This window comes from Acipenser ruthenus, chromosome 4 (assembly GCF_902713425.1).
Source record: "Acipenser ruthenus chromosome 4, fAciRut3.2 maternal haplotype, whole genome shotgun sequence".
Taxonomy (NCBI): domain Eukaryota; kingdom Metazoa; phylum Chordata; class Actinopteri; order Acipenseriformes; family Acipenseridae; genus Acipenser; species Acipenser ruthenus.
In genome coordinates this window covers 70,043,768-70,063,114 of record NC_081192.1, presented here as the reverse complement: position 1 = coordinate 70,063,114, position 19,347 = coordinate 70,043,768, and the positions used below count along the sequence as shown (strand labels likewise).

Sequence of the window (19,347 nt, the reverse complement as noted above, 5' to 3'; positions counted from 1 at the left end):
AAGTGGATTTGTGCCAAGAACTATTTTTATGGTTTCAATTAAATGGCTTGAACGCAGAGCACTGCACTCTGACATGAGCCAGTGTCCTTCAGACAAAGAATGTCAAATCATTTAATCTGTACAGGCACAGGGCTCCAAATTGCAGCAAGTGTCCTGCCAAAACCCATGCAGCACAAATGCTTCAAAGTCAAGGCCTGCGCTTTCAGAAACTGCAGACAATATTGTAAAGAAATCCAAATTAAAAAAAAAAAAAATCCTGTTTGTTTTTCAACAATGTTAAAGAACTGGTCTGATTTTTTTTGACTGTTGGCTGAAGAAAAAGGAGGTCTCACTCCAATCATGTATTATCTTGTTTACTGTTTAGTGGTGTACTTAACACTCATTATTATGATAAGGTCATCAGTTTGTGTAGCATCCTGTTGTCATGTGTGAAAAACTGAACACCAGTCTTTTCTTATAGTTGTTTAACCCTAGCCGAGTCCAAAGCCATCTGAGTTGATATAATCCAAGACAGTCAAGTCAAAGTTTTTATACTAGTGAGGGAGGTGTTTGTCTCCCAGTAAACCAGATACTTCCTCTGGTTAAAGATATTATGTGACTTGGACATTGTTAAGGTCCTGAATTTTATCTCTGTACTGGATTTTAAGTCAGTACTGTAATGTGCTTCTGCAAAGAGCATGAATCAGTAATTCCACAGCATTCTGTGCCGTGGTGTGAATGGGGACCTGTGTTTATTGAAACGGTACCGCATCCTGTTTCTGCATGATGAAATTAAAGTAAATAGCAGACAATTATATATAAATTGTCTGCTATTTACTTTAATTACTTTAATAAATTACTTTCTGTTTTGCAATACTTTATTGATGGATATTAAAATGTCCCACATATTTAAATGACAATTCATGTAACAGATGTTTAGATTTGACCTTTACTAACAGTTATTACAGTACATCAGAGTTCCAGTTTTAATCAATATTTTGGTATTTGCTTTAGGCGGGTGTTTTTGTATCTGGGATACAAGTTCAACTGAAGATGAATCCAACTCCAGCTCTTTGGTTATCCTGGATAAAAAGGATTATTTATATATATATATATATATATATATATATAATTAGTCATTATTTCCATCAAATTAATTAGTCTTATTTGGAATTTATTTATTATTTTGTTAAGGTTTCTGCTAAGGTTATTGCTTACATGACATACCGTTTATTCAAGATAAAATCCGATCACGATAACGTTTGATTGTTCACATTTTCAGTGTTTATTTTGATCATTTCTCTGGCTCTAGCCAGCCAAAAAATGCAGTTTTTCTGGGCTTATTTTTGATATTGTATGCAAAGTCAATTGACCATATCAAATAGCAGGACAGCGAGTGCTGCACCTCTATTGAAACAAAATACAGTAAACTGCACCATGAACACCAAATAAGTAGCGGTCTCCAATGTCCTTTCAGTTTTTATAGGACACACACATGTAACTTTTTTTGTTTTAAGGGTTATATCGGTGTTTATCAGTTAAAACCAAAAATAAAACCCTTGTGGTAATCAGGTTGATTAATTAAAACTCTTTGTGAAATTCTGACCACTCAGCCCTGTAGCTTGAGAGGAAGGCCTGTAGAGACATGCAGGATTTTTACCTTGTGCAATTTGTGCTGTCAGATTGGTCCATCCATCTTTCCATCTTCAGACATCTGAGCTTACCTAGGAGAATGTAAACATCTTTGAAATTTGCTTACTGGATACCAGGAAGTATTAGTTTCTTATTGCAATTCCTCCTTTAAGATCAACCAAACACAGGACCAGACACAGGGTCCCTATGTTTGTAATTAATCTCATGAAGGTAGAATATCTCCCCAAGATCGATTGCTTTATTTTTATGCAGTCTGTAAAATGTGGGTTGGGTGTGGAGAAGAGTAGAAGAATGATAATCAGTTGCTTAGTCTCAGACACAAGGAAGAAATACTGAATCATACCTAAAAGCTGCCATTACAGACATGCCACTTAAGTAGCTGTAAGTTAAGCAGTAGCCAGAGAGGTATACTTTAAATACTCATCTTGTCTACATCAAATAATCAACTACTGTATTATAATATTCCTGATACATTATAACGCTGTAAAGCAGTCTTGTTTATTTTATGCCATGTGTTGACTCCAACTCCTCCCCACAACATTTTGTCTTCTGCTCGTACCCTTAAGTTGAATTTCAGTCTTTACTCCCCTTCTTTACTACATCTGGGTACCCACTGGGCATGTGCAAAGTAGGTCAATGGCCAGGATTCTTGCAAAGATGGTGGACGATGAACAAATCACAGTGCTAAACTCGCTAGCCGCTAGACTCTTGCATGCAGCAAGGCATAGTCATTTTTCAGCAGTTGTGTATTGCTTGCTTTATCTTGTTTTGGTATAAAAAATGGCAATTTACATCTTGATATAAAAGGTTTAGATAGGACTGATCAGTTCTTGGCACTTGATCCAATATAACATATCAGTATGGTTACATGGTTGTTCCGCTGCCTTTGGTTTTAAATGAGTAGAAATTTGGAAATCAAAAAGCTATGTTTATGCTCAGAGATAAAGTCAGTTAATCTGTGCCTTTAATATTGTTTAATCCAGAATGGGATAACTGTATACAGCTTTCCAAACTGGCGATAAGGTGTTTCAGTATATCTTATCAGTGAAGAATTGTGTAAGTGCCAGAAATGCATTATTTACCACAGTTCCTACAACTCATAAGTATGTGTAAGATAAAAAAGGGATGCCAACTTGTATTTATTTTTATATAAAACATTTGTCTTTTGAAAATGTTTTGTTATTTTTAAAATGTATTTTTCAGGGTAAGTCACTGAAATTGATTTAATTGATTATCTTGTTGTTTTTTATGGGACGTTATTTAGTCAAGCTCTTTAATGCACATTAATTTGATTCTGTAATAATTCTTTGTTTCATTATTATTATTATTATTATTTATTTCTTGGCAGACGCCCTTATCCAGGGTGACTTACAATCGTAAGCAAAAACATTCATATATATAATAACACATATATATGAAACAAAGCCTTTACATAAAAATTGATTTACATCTTGTTACATCAACCCCCTGATGCAAAGAAGCAGAAAAAGAAAAAAGGATCTGAAGCAGCTTTGAAAGCTATGGCTCGTTAAAAGGCCTCCTGCTCATTAGTTATAGGAATGAGTAGTAAAATCCAGTGACAAATCATTGGTCCGAATCTTCCTGCATCTATTAATCAGCTCCTATGTGGGATTCTCACAGGCTCAAACAATCAGCCGACTGTGGCATGGTCCCCAGACTGTCGCAACAGACACAAACTGAAATGACAGACTCTTCTTGAATATCATTAAGAGTTTGTTGTTCTGTAACCCCCCCACGCCCCTCTCAGCAGATAGAAAGGGTCACTTTGAGCTAGTAAATACCTTTAAATGTTCCTCGTACATCACCAAAATGTAATCCTAGCTTCGTCGTCATGCTTCCCCTCTCAAGTTGACACTGATGACCTGATGTGAATGTAATCTCTTATTTTATTTAAATGCTTTGACATGTCTGCTGCAAGAAATACAAATAAAACTAAAATGAACTTAAATAGCTAATATGCATCAATCAGATACTGTCACAGATTTAGGAGTAGTGTAGCTTGCTATGGTTTTATTTTCCCTGACTTAAATTACAGCAGTGATATTTTAGCATTAAAGCAGAATGTAGCAAAACAAATAAATACATTTTGCATTAACAACCAATTGTTTCTCTTTCCTTTGTGACATACAGAATGCATTAAACGCACTGGCGAAGGCATATTTCATTATTACCTTCATCTGAGTTTGAGTATTCTGTAATGTATGTATTGAAACTGATTATACAAGGTAAAGATGACATTCTCCCATAAGGTGGTTTAGAAAATTGCATTGCACAACAGACTTGGTTTGGGTTAGTTTCTTCAAGTTATTTTAGAAATCTGATCAACTATTCAAAAAACAGCATTCCCCAAATACCCAATCTTAATCATGTGAAACATCTTTATCAATTATATGGTGAGGAATTGATTTATTTTTGAGTTAGAACTTGCCCAGTGTGATTTTTAAATCCTGCTTAGTTGCTTACATGTTCTTTTGGCTGTTGATATAAAAGACCATTCTTTGTATTAGAAGGTAATCAGACTAGGCAGACACTCGTGTCTCGACTCACGTCTCATTTCTACTTTAATACAGAATGCTCCGATTCCCAAACCCTGTGCAACATCTTCATCATTCAAATTAGTTGGCCAGGGATCTCTTTAAATTGGCCACTTTCCCAAGTTTATGCAGCAAATTGGTGTGGTAATTTTGGTACTCTATCTCCATCTTTACAACTCTATATCCCCAAGTACCAAAACAGCATCAACCTGTTTCTTAGAGCAGTGAAGATGCTTTAGAAGGCACCTTTGCATGCTGCTTTACAGAAGTACTGTATGATGTTAATGCAGCTTACTCGAATTCACAGCCTGCCAGAGTTGTCAGTACTTGTTCCTGGGAATGACAAGTAAAGTACTTTACGTATAAGGGACAATGAAGTACTAAGGGAGCTAGCAGCACTTAAAATAATCAAATCCCCAGGGTGTGATGGAATCTGTCCAGGAGTCCTCATGGAAACAAGAGAACAGATTTTTAAACCAATACGTTATATATTAAACAAATCTATAAATAAAGGAGCCATTTAAAAAGGGAGACACATTTGACCTTGGGAACTACAGACCTACACATTTAACATCCATCTACAATAAGGACCAAAGTGGAGGAATATTTATATAGTAACAACATTATAGGAGACAGCCAACATGGCTTTAGGATGGGTAGATCTTGTTTAACTAATTTACCAGATTTCTTTCAGGAGGTGACTACTAGAGTTGACAAGGATTGTGCGTACGACATAATCTACTTATATTTTCAAAAAGCATTCAACAAAGTACCGCATGAAAGACTATACCTAAAGATTAGGAATAAACGTAAAGTAGCAGCATGGACTCATAACTGGTTATAAGATAGAAAGCAGAGAGTTATAATAAGAGGCCAGGCATCAAACTGGAGTAACGTAACAAGTGTGGTACCACAGGGAACAGTATTGGGACCATTGTTATTCCTAATCTATATAAATGACTAGTACCAAGGCATAATCAGTAAGATATGCAAATCTGCAGACGACACAAAACTGGGAGGGGTAGCCAACTCCCAGTCAGCAACTCAAATAATACAAAGAGATTTTGACAAGATTCAATCTTGGGCTTACACATGGCAGAATAAATGCAAAGTCTTGCATAGGGCGCAACAACATTAGAGGCAAGTACAACATGACCAGTAATGAAATAGAGGAAGCTATGTATGCAAAGGACTTGGGGGTAGTAGTGGATGAAGCTCGATAATGTGGAGGTGTCAACTAGACAGAGCACAGAAGCTATAAAAAGGCAAATATAATGTTAGGTTATATAGCCAGGACGGTTGAATTCAAATCTAGAGGAAATTATATAATGCACTGACACGACCACCCCCAAGAATATTGTGTACAGTTCTGGTCATCATATCATAAAAAAGACATAGAGGCCTTGGAAAGAGCACAGAGGAGAGCAGCACAATTAATTCCAGGATTAAAAGGCATGTCATTTGAAGATAGACTGAAAGAGCTGAATCTATAAAACCTAGAAAGAAGGAGAGTCAGAGGTGACTTATTAGATGTATTATAAGTGAGGCTTGGTGGTCCATGGCTAAAGAAAGGGGGTTGTTACCACTGGAACAGGCTGCCAAACAGAATTATTGAAGCAGAGACTCGCGGATCCTTCAAGAGTAGACTGGATGGTGTCATGAACAATACTGTATAACCCTCTCTGTGACTTCAATAAGACCTTTAGCTAACTACCTGGAGGACGGGTGGTCCGTCTAGTCATAGATTCCCAGAGGTTTCATTTCCCCTACTAACCTAGTTAGGGGGGGTTGTTTTTCCTCTCCTGTGCTAACGGACCATGCTGGCACCACATGATGAGAAAGGCTGCTTTACTAAGGAAGCAACTGCGCCTAATGGATACTCTGTGCTTCATTTGAACATCTTCACAAAACAAAATAAGTACTTCTTTATCTTATTAAAAAACTATGGCACCCATGTCTGTCTCTGGCAGCCCACAATCTTCATTAACTGATAAATGCACTATAACGCAGACTTATTTTCTACCACAATATACAAGTAGCAACTGAAAGGTGAAATCCTAGATGTTTTATGAGTGTTGGAGTGTAATTAAGCTATAGAATTCTAATTAGAGGGCTTTACCATCTAGCAGCTGACTGTGTCAGGAAGGAAAGAGCATACTAATCAAGTTTTTATTACAATTAGAAAAAGCAATTAGAAATTATTTAACACATTTAAAACGCATTACAAGAGGGAAAAAAGGCTATATTGTAAGCCTGCTGCTTTTATGTTGAGTGGTTAGTAATAGTTAAGATACAGTATTCATTAACTTCAGTTACTGAACTTTTTTGACCCGTAGCCTGCATTAAGAAGAGGCAAGAGATAAGCAGATGAGTCATATTATTAATACTTTATTTTTCTTCAGTCAATACAAAATAAAGATGGCTATGACAAATACTGTACACGTTTTTTACAGCATTGCTATGCAGCAAAAGCATAGCATTGCTCTCCTGAGCAATGGTTTCTACTTCCAGAAGCAGCCGCGAAGATGAGATATGGGTTGCATATGAAGAGCAGAATGTGGAAAATGGTTTAGAAAAGAATGGTGCCTCACTTAATAGATGCGCATAATTGCTGGGGTGCAATGATTCTTGATATGGAATTTTGACAGCTGTGCTAGAGTGGCACCAGGAGCTTGTTACGTTACTGCAGTTTCAATGCCCATTATAGTCTTGATCAGATGTTTTAAACAGATATCACACACAGCGCCTGGCTTTTTTTTTTAGCCGTCTGTGGCTTTCCTTTGGACTGGAGGCAGCTTGAGGTCTTTATTTAAAACCTCTAGTTATACATGACAGATAGTGCAGTACAAAGTTATCATCTTCAAATTATAGTAATGAAGTAAGCCATAAACTGGTTTCACTCATGGGAAAGCATTTATCATGGCAAGTATTGCTGTGATTTGCTATTGCTGTTAAATAGAGGAGGAATGAGAAATGTGTCTGATATCCATCATTGGTATTGTGTAAATGACACTATGATTATACAATACATAAATAAGAAACTGTACTTAATTAAACCCAATTGAAATTTAAAGGGCATAAAACTGCAGAATTCACCAATAAAATCTTCCTGGTTCCTACTTTCTGCTGTGGGTTATCTGAGTTTCAATTTCAAAGCTTGCAATATTTTTGGAATTATTCATTGTGTCAATCGGTCTTTCTAGAATCACTAGCATGCCTTCCTTGCAGCAATACACGTGTTTCTGTAATTTATTTGATATTGATATTTTTGAAATTCGTAGATCTCTTGGCGAAAATATAGAGAAGTACAGTGCACTCCGTTTATAAGAATTACTGATATAAGAATCAACCGCATATACTGATCAAAACCACTGGGACAAAATCATTTCTGTACTAACCATACTAAAATACTCCGCTTGTAAGAATCAAGCAATCCGCTTATAAGAATAATTTCTGGGCAAACTGACTTGCATGTAATACGATACTGTATCAAGCGAAATGACATGTAGAACCAATAAAGCTGTTTTTGAATTTGAATTTGATCACATCTCGCGTGATTAGGCACATACACAGCGTGTGCAGTATAATCCCTGGTCCGCAGCGACTCCCAGTACAAAAAAAGCAAGTCGTGCAGTTTATGTGTGTCGACATGGCAGGAAAAAGAAAGACTCGCGTCTGCATTGTACAGGTATTGTTTGTGTCTTCTGTTCGTGAAAATGTGTTTTAATAAAGTGAATACACATTCATTGAATACATACTGAGTACAGCAGTGTTATTGTGTGATATGCATGTAGAGGGAGAGGGATTGCGTAGTTAGCTTTTGCATCTCCGCTTAGTGAAAAACTGAAAAAAGCAAGCCACAGATACTTAAATCCTGACAGTAAAATACTGTATGGTAATGTTATTTTAATTCAAAGGCCATTACATGTAACACCACACAGCAGTTAAACTAGGCATCCTCATGAGTCGATTGCTTCTCAAGTATACTGTAGCAAAATAGGATTCTGCAGCCTTGAGTAATCATAATCGCGATCATATAACAAGTTGTTTTGATGTATTGTCCTCAGTGATTGAGCACCATTGACATTTGTATACTGTATTTAAACTGCTGATGCACGGAGGCCTGCTTTTGCTAATTGTAATCATATAGGCCCGCTATTAAGAATCAACCTCTTATAAGAATCAAAATCATCTGGGACGGATGTGATCCTTATAAACGGAGTGCACTGTATATTGATTCTGGTAATTCATCTTTTAAGTATATGCTCTAGTTCAATTGATTTGCTTAATCTTTTCATTCCTTTCCTAATATTTATAACACCCAATAGGGTCTATTCTAATGATCTAAGCCGTGGCAGAACTCAATATTGCCACCCACCTCGTTTCACTTCACTTCAAGTGGGTCACTCTATCATACCAGGCGGAAAACTCCATGGTGTTACAAAATAATTCCAATAAATTGTACTTTATATATATATATATATATATATATATATATATATATATATATATATATTGCTTTTATTTTGTTGGTTTTAGCACAGATTAGGGTAAAAGTGATTTTGATTTTTAATGGTAATTTATTTGAGGCATGTTGGAAAAGAATATTTATTGAACACTCTGTAGTATGCAAGGTATATTTGTATTTGGACTAGTTTAAGTTGTAATCATATAATACCTTATTTGAATTCAAATTCATGTAGGACCCACCAGTACTGAAATAATCAGACTGAACAACGCTTCTAGTGAATATAAATTAACATTTTTATTAGAAATAAAACCAAATAAGGGAAAAATAATAAAGGAGCAACTACTAAACTAAAATAATACAGAAAGGAAGAATTAACTAAACTAAACAGTACAGAAAAGAAAGCCGCCATTGAAAACACATCACTCATAGGAAAAGCAATGACTGGTGTCTAATTTCTAGGAGTTTGAGTTCTTTTAAGGAAAATAAATGGAAAAACTTTTTTTTTCTGAAGAAATATATATTAAAAAATGTAATTGTCATAAAAAAAAATACATTCAAAATTGTTTTTCCTACAGGGACTTAAAAACTCCCAGAAGCAACAACGCAAAGTATTTTATTGTTTATAAATGCTATGAAAAAAAATAACCCAAAGAGATATTCTTTCATAGATGGTAAAAAAAAAATTGTAGTTGTCGTGCCGGAGCAAAGAGGTGTTTCATATTCAGATATTCTCATGATTGTTCAGATTTTCTTTCATTTTAAATTAGCTAGAAAATAATGTATCTTATACGCTATAGTCGCTATAGTGTTGCATTCAAGTAAAAAAAAAAACTGTACTTAACCAAATTACCTTACAAAACAAAGTGCTGTGGAGTAGAATATATTTTAATTAATTAACTCAGCAAAGTCAGTACATAAAACCATTTGACAGGGTGGCTTTATTTCACAAGGGCAGGGGTTTATCTTTTTTCAGTATAAATAATGTTTGATACTTGTGGTAAACACATGCACATTTTTGCCTCTGAATATATTTTGAGCAGTGTTTGCTCAGATATTTCAGGATGCTTATGCGAAGAATTTAATCTATTTACACATTTTTCTTGAGTTTTCTTAAGGATTATTTCACCCCCACTCCACTAGTTCTAGATTATCCATCATCAAACATCTTAGATATGAAAAGGAATTCACCCTCCAACTATTTAGGACTGGTTAGCTAAAAATTACCACAATTTTAAAACAACAATAGGAACACTTCAATAACTTTTGAATGCCAGTCCTCTTGTACAGTATACTGCAGAGATGGGCCACTTAGCTACTATATATAGCTAATAGTTGTATGTTTGTGGATAAATAAATGTATTGTATTTTTTATTGTATATAAAAACATGTATGTGTACATATGGTGACACTATTGCCCGTCCCTGGCAGCTTATAGACCATATAAAAGCAATTACTTTATTCTTTGCTGTATTGATGCACCTAATTGCATGTCTCACATGCAACCTGACATGTACTACTTTGCTAAAACTATTTAAATATAAAAATATATATTTGTTTGGTATTGGCAGACACTGTTTCATTTTTAATTAAGTGGTTTTATTGTAAAATTGAAATCGGAATCAGACTTCCGTTATTCATTTTCAAATTGAGAACCTGGCATTTTTAAAGTTTTTCATAAAAATATGCTGTCAAATCTCTTTGCAAAGACTAATACTGCATTTTATAGTTACTATGAATATGCATTTATGCAGCACTACAGTACATAATATAGAAAAAACAATACAGGAGCTGAGCATCTCTTTCAAATGAGCTGTGCAAAATGATACCTCACTTAAACATTTGTGATTTTCCTTTCGACAGTATAATAAGGCTTAAATTACCTGTTTCCTTTTATAATCATTTTTTTAATCAGCTTAATTAAAAAAATACATGATTTATAACGAATGTTTTTAGTGTTTTAATGATATATAGATTGGTCAAGGGCAAAAATGCAATTTGCTCCATAATTTAGTCCTATCTTCCTTTGTATACTTAAAATTCTGTACATGGAGAGAGATATTTCATCAATATTGCTTCATTTGGATCATAGAGTCATACATATTTTGTTGCTGTAACACTTCAATGATACACAGAAAACACACAGTGGGCCAAATGCATAAAACTTACAGTCTCCATTATCGTGCCTATAATAGTGTTTAATATGACAGCATTTCATTGGGTAATTCATAAAAGCCATTTACTGTCAAAAAACATCACTCATCGTGACGTTAGAAAAACGTGCTATAGGAGACCAATTTTCTCATTAACATATTATTCATCCGATTCACAAAGCTGTATGTTGCCGTTCTCTGTCTTCTTCCCATCAGCAACTGAGCCGGAGATGCTCCTATATCATCTAGGGGAGTGTTTCGAAAATCAAGCAGGGCCAAGTAGGGGTCTCGTCCATCAGCCTTAGCCTTCTTCAGAAGGTGCTTTATGGTTTGCGCAGTACGCCCCACCATGCCATTTGTCTGTGGATACCTTGGACTTGTTGTGACGTGGTTGATCTCCCATTCCTTTGAAAGGTTTTTAAGTTCATAAGTACTTCTGGAATTCCATGGCGAGCAAACATGGATTTTAAATGTTTAATCACATTTGTGCTTTTTGTGTCACCTCCCAGTAGCATTACTTCAAAAAACTTTGTTGTAATCTACTGCTAGGAGGTACTCATTTGTGCTGAAAGTGGATAAATCCACTCCAATCTCGAACATTATGTGGTTGCAGGGGCTCTTTTTTGCTGTGACTTCCTGTACGTGTTGCAGACGGCACATTTGCTTACCATTTCTGTGATTTGTACTGCCATTCCTGGCCAGTGTAACACATCTCTCGCACTGCTTCCGAGATGGCTCGCATGTATGTGCTGGAACATTTCTTTTCTCGTTGTTGATGATCATTTTTCTCGGGGTGCACGCTTTGAGGTTTTTTTTCATTTTTGCATCTAAAGGCTTGTGATCAGCCTCCACTTCTACCTCTTTGCTGTAGACATGCTGGTGGAATCTTTCCAGTCCAAAGACAATAGCTAGTATTTCTTTTTCAATTTGTGCATAGCGCTGTTGTGTTTCTGTCATTGCTTTTAAAGCATATGCCACGGGTGTGTCATTTTGCAATAAAACTGCAACAGGCCACTTTTTGAAGCAGCCACTGAAATCTTTACTGGCTTACTGACTTCAACAATGGTGCTTGGGTGAGTGTTCTCTTCAGGCTGGACAAAACCTCTTGGTGATTTTGTTCCCTGTGCCATGCTACTTAATTTTTCACAAGTTCTCTTAGTGGTGCAGTATGTTCTCACATCTTTGGAATTAACTTCCCTAAGTATGCCCAGGAATCTCTCCGGGTCTCTTTTGTATTCTAGTGGTGGCATGTTCAATATTGCTTCAATCTTACTCTGATCTGGTTTCAGTCCGTCACTTGTAAGCACATGTCCCAGATATTTTATTTCACTGTCCTCTTTTGCATTTTTTCCTTTTTCAGCTTTAAGTTCTTTTCCCTTGTTCTTTCCAGGACTTGCTTCAATCTGTAGACGTGCTGTTCTATGGTAGCTCCTCAAACAAGCACATCATCTATGTAGGTTTAATCTCCTTTAATTAGTTTAAACAGCTGTGTCATCGTTCTGTGAAAAACCTCTGGTGCTGAATTGATGCCAAAGGGTAGATGCATAAATCTGTAGCGTCCAAATGGTGTGTTGAAGGTGCAGAGTCAAGTACTTTTGTCATTTATCTTGAGTTGCCAGAAACCTGAGCTTGCGTCCAGGACTTAGTATTTGGCATCAGTCAGTTTACATGTGGTCTCCTCTAAGACTGTTCTGTCTGAACAGCCACATTCATATCCCTTGGATCCAGGCAAACTTTTAGATTTCCATCTGGTTTTTCCACAATCACTATTGGATTAATCAATTTTCTTGATCACTTAAAGTTTCTCCATTCTGTCTAGCTCTGTCTTAAGTTGATCTCTCCTCATAACTGGAACATTTCTGGGTGGATGTATTTTGGGTGGAATGGTTTCATCTATTTTGATAGAATGTTCCCCTTCCGGGCAGCCAGTACCCTGAAACACATCCTCATACACTGAGAAGTGGTTACAGCCATTACTCTCTGAATGAGGTTCAAATTGTCACATGCTCTTATTCCTAGAATGGGTTTTGCATCTGTTTTCACTACTAGGAATTGAAGTGCTTGGCATTGATCCTTGTAGTTCACTTTGAGTGTGCACTTGCCTTCAACTTTTACTTTTTTCTCCTGTGTAGGTGGGCAGCCTTACTTCTGTTTTCTCTAGCTGCATGCTTCTGCATATTTTCTATTATACAAGCCTGCTGGGATTACATTAGCTTGTGCACCAGGTTCAAGCTTAAAGCTGTGGGCAAACAGACTTGACCCCCATGACCACTGTCGAACAGAGGTATAACCGTACCTTTAAATGTGCTCATACTGTAATTGAGCGAACATTTGGAATCCTCATAATGTGATTCCAATGTTTGGATGTCTCTGGGAGAACACTACAGTACACTCCTCAGAAGGTTAGCAATATCATCCTGGCTTGTTGTGTTTTACACAACATAGCTCTCTGTAATGGATGTTGAACTTAAAGAGGAAAGATTACAGGGTTTGAGGGAAGCAGATGCTGAACTTGAAGCCTCAGTGTTGGAGGCTGCAGATGCTGCAAGTGTCAGGCAGGTCAGACAAAGCCTTATAGACAGGGGTTCACATAACTGGTACGCTCAAATAGATCACTTTTTAAATTTTGTATTCACTCTCCCCCTCCAGGCTGCTAAAAAAAAATTGTAGCCCTGCTTGAGGGGCTTGGTCATCCTCTTCACTTGTTTGTGCTTTTGTCTTCCTTTTTTTTTTTGGTTTCAAAATACCCTCCGTTCACTATCGCAGACACACAGGCGCTCTTAAAGGGAATGTTGAATCCTTATTGGTTGTAACCTTACTCCCCCCCCCCCCCCCCCCCCCCCCCACTGTGCTTTGATTGGCTGGGTGCATGATTCAACTTCTAAACCACGTTTACGTGCGCTAATGCTGTCATTTTTCCCCTAGCGATAGCGGTTGCGCAGATATTTGCCAAATAGGGCCGCATGTCTTTTTATGTACACTGCCCAGGCCAAGGTCATGTTCAACAACAACAAGAACTTTATTAACCAATGTGTCACAAAAAATGAACAATTGCCCAGCGCAGCTATTGGTTGGGATGTTTAACCCTTTATTATGACAGATGTTATCTCTCGATAACAATTCGTGACGACAAATAACATCTAAACCCATTACTGGCAGGTAAAATAACCAGGCAGTAGTTTTATAAATCATGTGTTAAATACCAGTAATTTTTATAATAGCCAGACATTAGCGCCATCTTTTATGCATATGCACCAGTATCAGGAAACAGGCGACAGCCAAGTGAACACAAACAATAAAAATGTAGCATGAATATGTTCACCTACAGGTATTCTATAATTATGACTTTTAAAAGTAATTCAGTGTTTTTTTTCATTGTCATTTTAAATTATTCTTCATTGCTGGGGAACCTGATATACTGAAATACCAGATAAGCTTTCTTTAAATAAACAGAGGTGCCATTTTATTTACACTGCGCCACTGGTTGAGTCGTTTTTGAGCGGCACTTACAAATAAATTCCCTCAATCCAATTTGTGAAAAGAGGGGGGTGGATGCATAAGTGTGCCAGATTACTGTCTCCCAATAGACTTGGATAACAAGATTTGGCATGGATAATGGGGCTTAACGAATACCTTTGGAACAAAGTAGTGGCATCTGGCACAATCACTGCAGCCAGATTCTTGTAAATGATACTGTAATTGCCCAGGCTGTTCCCACAAACAAGCATTATACAGAAATCTCCTTGGAGGTACAAAAGACGATCTTAAAGAAGTTTTATTTTATTAGTGTTTGAGCATTAATAATCATGCCACTGGATAGGTGATGTTCTTGCTAAGTTATTAACTCTGCAGGTCGGCATTTCTTTTCAAGTTGTACAAAGCGTTTTTCAACGCTGTTCTGGAAATAAAACAGCATTATAGATTAAAGGCCACACTAAACAGAAAGGTGTTGAGTATTTTTTTGTACTCGATATATTCTCTCCATCATCATGATTTATGTGACGTAACACGCACATTCCACGCACTATAGGAAGTGTGCATTTAAAACACTGTATGACCTTAAAGGGTGGGTAAATCGCCTTCTCATGCTAAAAAGCCGTACAATTGACCAAAACTTTTTTTGCGTGGAAACATGCCTTGAAGCCGTACCTTATGCTTGCTTCAGCAGTGAAAATCCAGTTTATGACATAACCTTGCGGAACTTTCTACTATAGAAAAGGCTGTAGCAAGCAATCCTTTAGTATCTGAGATGTACTGGAACTACCCATGGCAAGGTTCTTTGACCAAATAGGAAAAAATAAGCATACAGTACAAGGGGTTTAGAGACCTCCATGTGACACCATTTATTCAACGTTTAAAATTATTGCCATTTGACTCATAAAATGATAGTGGCTTTATAGTTTAGTTGTTTTATAAGCAAGGTTATAAAGAAATACTAAAGCTACTACAAATAAAAAATGCAGCTCTTTGCAATAGATAAATAAATACATACATAAATAACAAAGCCCTTTGCAAAGCAGATATTTTTTATGCTTTTGTTATCTTCGTGTTTGGTGATCGGACAGCCGATTGCTTTAAGCTTAAGACTTTTCTGTCCCTTAGCTATAAGATGCGATACACTGTACACTAGCCGTAGCATCTATCATGGGTACCTACCAAGGACAAAGAAAGTCAGGTTTGTACCCCCAAAACATTAAAATTAGCATAGCTGGGAATTTGTTGCCAGCGGCTTTGTTGCCACCACCAGGCTTGAGCGTCCAGCTAGAGTTGAAGTAAAATCTCTCAACCCTAATTCATTGAAGAAGTAGGTATGTGTCATTCGAGCTGATTGGGAAAGCAGCAAGCAATACAAAATATACCATAAAAACTTTGGGCCCTAGGCAGGTGCCTAGTTTGCCTATGCGTTAATCCGGCCCTGATTATGAGGTAATCTCCAGCGTAGAACGTCAGTCACCACGATGCACTGTATCACGTCCTCCCCTCATGTTTTATGGAGCTCTGCATCCAATAACATTACGAATTGCACAATGCTCAGTTATTTTTCATTCATCACCAATTTAAGAATTGTATTAGTGCAATGTCATTTTACACTTCTGAATATCTTTTTTTTTTTTTTTTTCCCCTGGACCTACCACATTTTATCCATCTAATAAAAAACAAAACAAAACAAAACAAAACAAAAAAAAACAGTGGTTCTGGTACTGTAAATTGTGAGAAATGTTTTGTATTTTATTTTAAATAAAAGTGTAGCCCTGTGATGGGGTGCCAGCTCGCCCCTATAATTTGTGTTTTGTTGTTGTTATTTTTACTGTTTTCATTATGGTTTTTGTGATTCTTGGTTTGTTTTGGATTGGCAGGGAGGGGGTTAAATTCCTCCCTGTAAAATGCATGTGAGAATGTGGCTGGAGCCTTAAGTGTTTAATTGTTAATTATTAGTTAATTGGGCTCCAGCCACAGACTATAAAAGACAGCTGAAACCCTTTGTTAGAGAGAGGAGTTTTTGGGTGAGTTTTGTTTGGTGGTGTGGTGTGGTGTGGTGTGGTGTGGTGTGGTGTGGTGTGGTGTGGTGTGGTGTGGTGTTTAGCTTTTTGAGAAAGAAACTGTAGTGAAGGCTAAGGCCCAGCCTACATTTCTGTATTTTGTTTAAACCTTTTGTTTGGGCACTTGTGCCTATTTATTTGATTATTTTTGTTTAATAAATATCATTATTTTGCCCCTTCCACTGTCTCTGAGCCTCAAACCTCTGTCATCCTGTCACAAGCCCTTATTTATGCTTTTGTAATATATATTAAATCTTAAAAGCAAGGTCAGTCGTTTATTCCAAACCCCGGGTCTCTGCACTGACTGATATATAAAGCAGCTTTAAATCTGTGTTTATGGCCACAGTCATAGGATGCACTTTTTTAAAAAAAAGGTTTAATATAAAATGAAAATAAAGATATTTATAATTCAAAAATTAAAAATTACATTTAAAATCTATGTTTTTAGAGAACTTTAAATAGCTTTCAAACCAGCACTGTTTTTCTATTTTTCAATTTGTGAGCACATGCACGTACTTCAGAGGATCCAACAAAAATTAGTTACTGGGCATTTCATATTACATAATACTATAAATTCCATAAAAATGACAAAAACGTTAGGTTACTTACCATAACCCTGGTTCCCTGAAAGAGAAGACAACCACCAACGAACATTATGCATGGGATATGCCTGCCCATTGGGTAGGTTTCGCTGAGCTCTCTATACCAGAGCTGCCAATAGGCCCCTTACTGGGATGACGCACTCGGTCCTGCCATTCCCTTTCAATTCAAAGACCACCAATGAACATTATGTATGGATAATGTATACCAGAGCCGTCGCGAGGGAGAAGGAACGGCAGCATATGAGGGATGCATCAGAACCGCATAACCCAATGGTTAGCGGCGTGAGCTTACATCCTCAAGGACCCTTGTGCCCAATGAAGGCAGAGCAGGATCTACCACATTAAGGCGGTAGAACCTAGAGAAAGTATGCGGCGTAGCCCAGCTAGCCACAGTACAAATATCAGACATAGAGGTCCCTCTGAAGAGGCCCCAAGATGTAGCCAACTCTCTAGTGCAGTGTGAGACTGTGTCCACAATCCAATGTGACAGACGTTGCTTTGAGAGGGTCTGTCCTAGGGTCTGTGTCCCATGTCAGACAAAGAGCTGGTCAGACTGACACAGAGCTCATGTCCTATCCACGTAGCATCTCAATGCCCGCACTGGGCAGAGGAAATTCAATCTCTCATCCTCCGTTGAAGCAAACGGTGGTGGATGGAAGGACTCCAGTTCCACAGACTGATTAATGTGGAAGGCTGTGATCACCTTGGGGAGGAAAGCAGGATTGGTGCGCAGAGACACCCTGCTGCCATCCTCCCAAATACGCATGCAGGAGCTGTGCACAGACAGCGCCTTCAGCTCACTGACCCGCTTAGCGGAGGTGATAGCCACGAGGAAGGCTGTCTTCATAGACAGGTACTTCAACTCTATGGAGTGTATGGGCTCAAACGGGGCCTTCGTGAGAGCCTCCAGTACAACATCAAGGCTCCATTCAGGGAGAGGTGGATCGACCCGCCTCTAACAGATCTTGCAGAAACTGCAAATTAGTTGCTATAGGGCAATAATTGGGGTCATGACCTCTGGCCATGCACCAGTTTTGAAAATACTTCCACATATGGCATGCAACTCCCCGATGGAGGAGGCCCTAGCATTCTGCAATGTACTGACAACTGCGTCTGAGAGCCCTAAGGCGGACAGACGGTCCCGTTCAGACCCACGGAGGGTGCCTTGTGCCTGACTGAGGAGATCCATGCCCAGCAGGACCCCCCCAGAGTTGGCCTTGCAGCAGCTAGCAGAGGTTTAAAAACCAGAATCTCCTCGGCCATCTAGGGGCCACCAGGAGAAATGTCGCCTTGTCTCTCCTGACCTTTTCAAAGAAGGCATGGATAAGCGGTATCGGTGGGAAAGCGTACAAAACGCATTGGGCCACTCGTGGGCTGCGCTCAACTCCCACGCATTTATGTGCAGGGATTTCCAGCGATCCGACCAGGGTCCGCGAACTCCTCTGCCTGCCCAGACCACCCCCCAACTAGAGTTGGGTGCGTCTGTCATCAGCAATTGACGGTTGTGTATCACTCCCATCTTTACGCCTTCGCTCAGGTGAGAGGGTTGCCTCCACCAGCGTACAGCTTCCCAGCATAGGCAAGACAAGGTCTATTTATTTTTTTTCAACTGCAAGGCAGTGAAATAAAACCACACATACACGCACACAACAGCAAAGCTGGGAGGGTAATACAACAGACACCACGGCAATGCGGGTGAACTAGAATTTTTAAGCGCACAGAGAGGGCGGGCCGAAACAATCCAGTGGAGTCAACTCCACAGCGGGGCGCGGCAGAGCCGGGGTCCGGTGGAGGATCACGCGTCTCTTTCGCAATCGACACCAATCACTGTGTGCACCGTGCGTTCGTGCACTAGTGCTGTAGCAGTGGGCCAAGCACCATGTGCACCACGCGTACAGAGCACTGCACGCACCAAGAACCAAGTGCACTGTGTACCATGCGGCGCTGTGTCTGTAACTCTGGGCACCATGTGCCATATGCAATGAGCACCTTACACACCAAGATACCAAAGTACCAAGGGCTATACGTGTGTCGTGGTACTGAAACACCAGGGGGCAGCTATGCAGTTGTGCCTACCCCAAATGTGCGGTCACACACCTGGGTCAGCACGTAGCATGCACCAGGGGGACACAAGGGCCGAAGCCACGGTGGGCGAGTTGAAGCAGACAGCAAAAAAAAAATAGATAGATGTTTACAAGGCCCAGCTCATCGAGGTGTGCGGGCCTACACAGCCAGCGACAGAGGGGATGTGGCAAGGCCTAGCCCCGTGGAGGAACTGTGTACTCTCAAGAAAGAAATAGACAACCACTCGCGGGTGACTGCACAGGCAGTCTCTCACACACGACAGACAGATAACAAAAGAGTGGCCTACCACGCAAGCGAGGAGGCCACTGAAAG

General features: G+C 38.6%; 1 long non-coding RNA gene across 1 annotated transcript in view; it reads right to left on the bottom strand.

Annotated features, from left to right (window-relative positions):
• Positions 1–1,303: 1,303 nt before the first annotated feature.
• Positions 1,304–19,347, bottom strand: part of LOC131736926 (uncharacterized) — a 44,420-nt gene continuing 26,376 nt past the window's right edge. The window contains exon 3 of the long non-coding RNA XR_009328518.1: positions 1,304–1,703. This is a non-coding gene — a long non-coding RNA (uncharacterized LOC131736926). The remainder of the gene's footprint in view (positions 1,704–19,347) is intronic.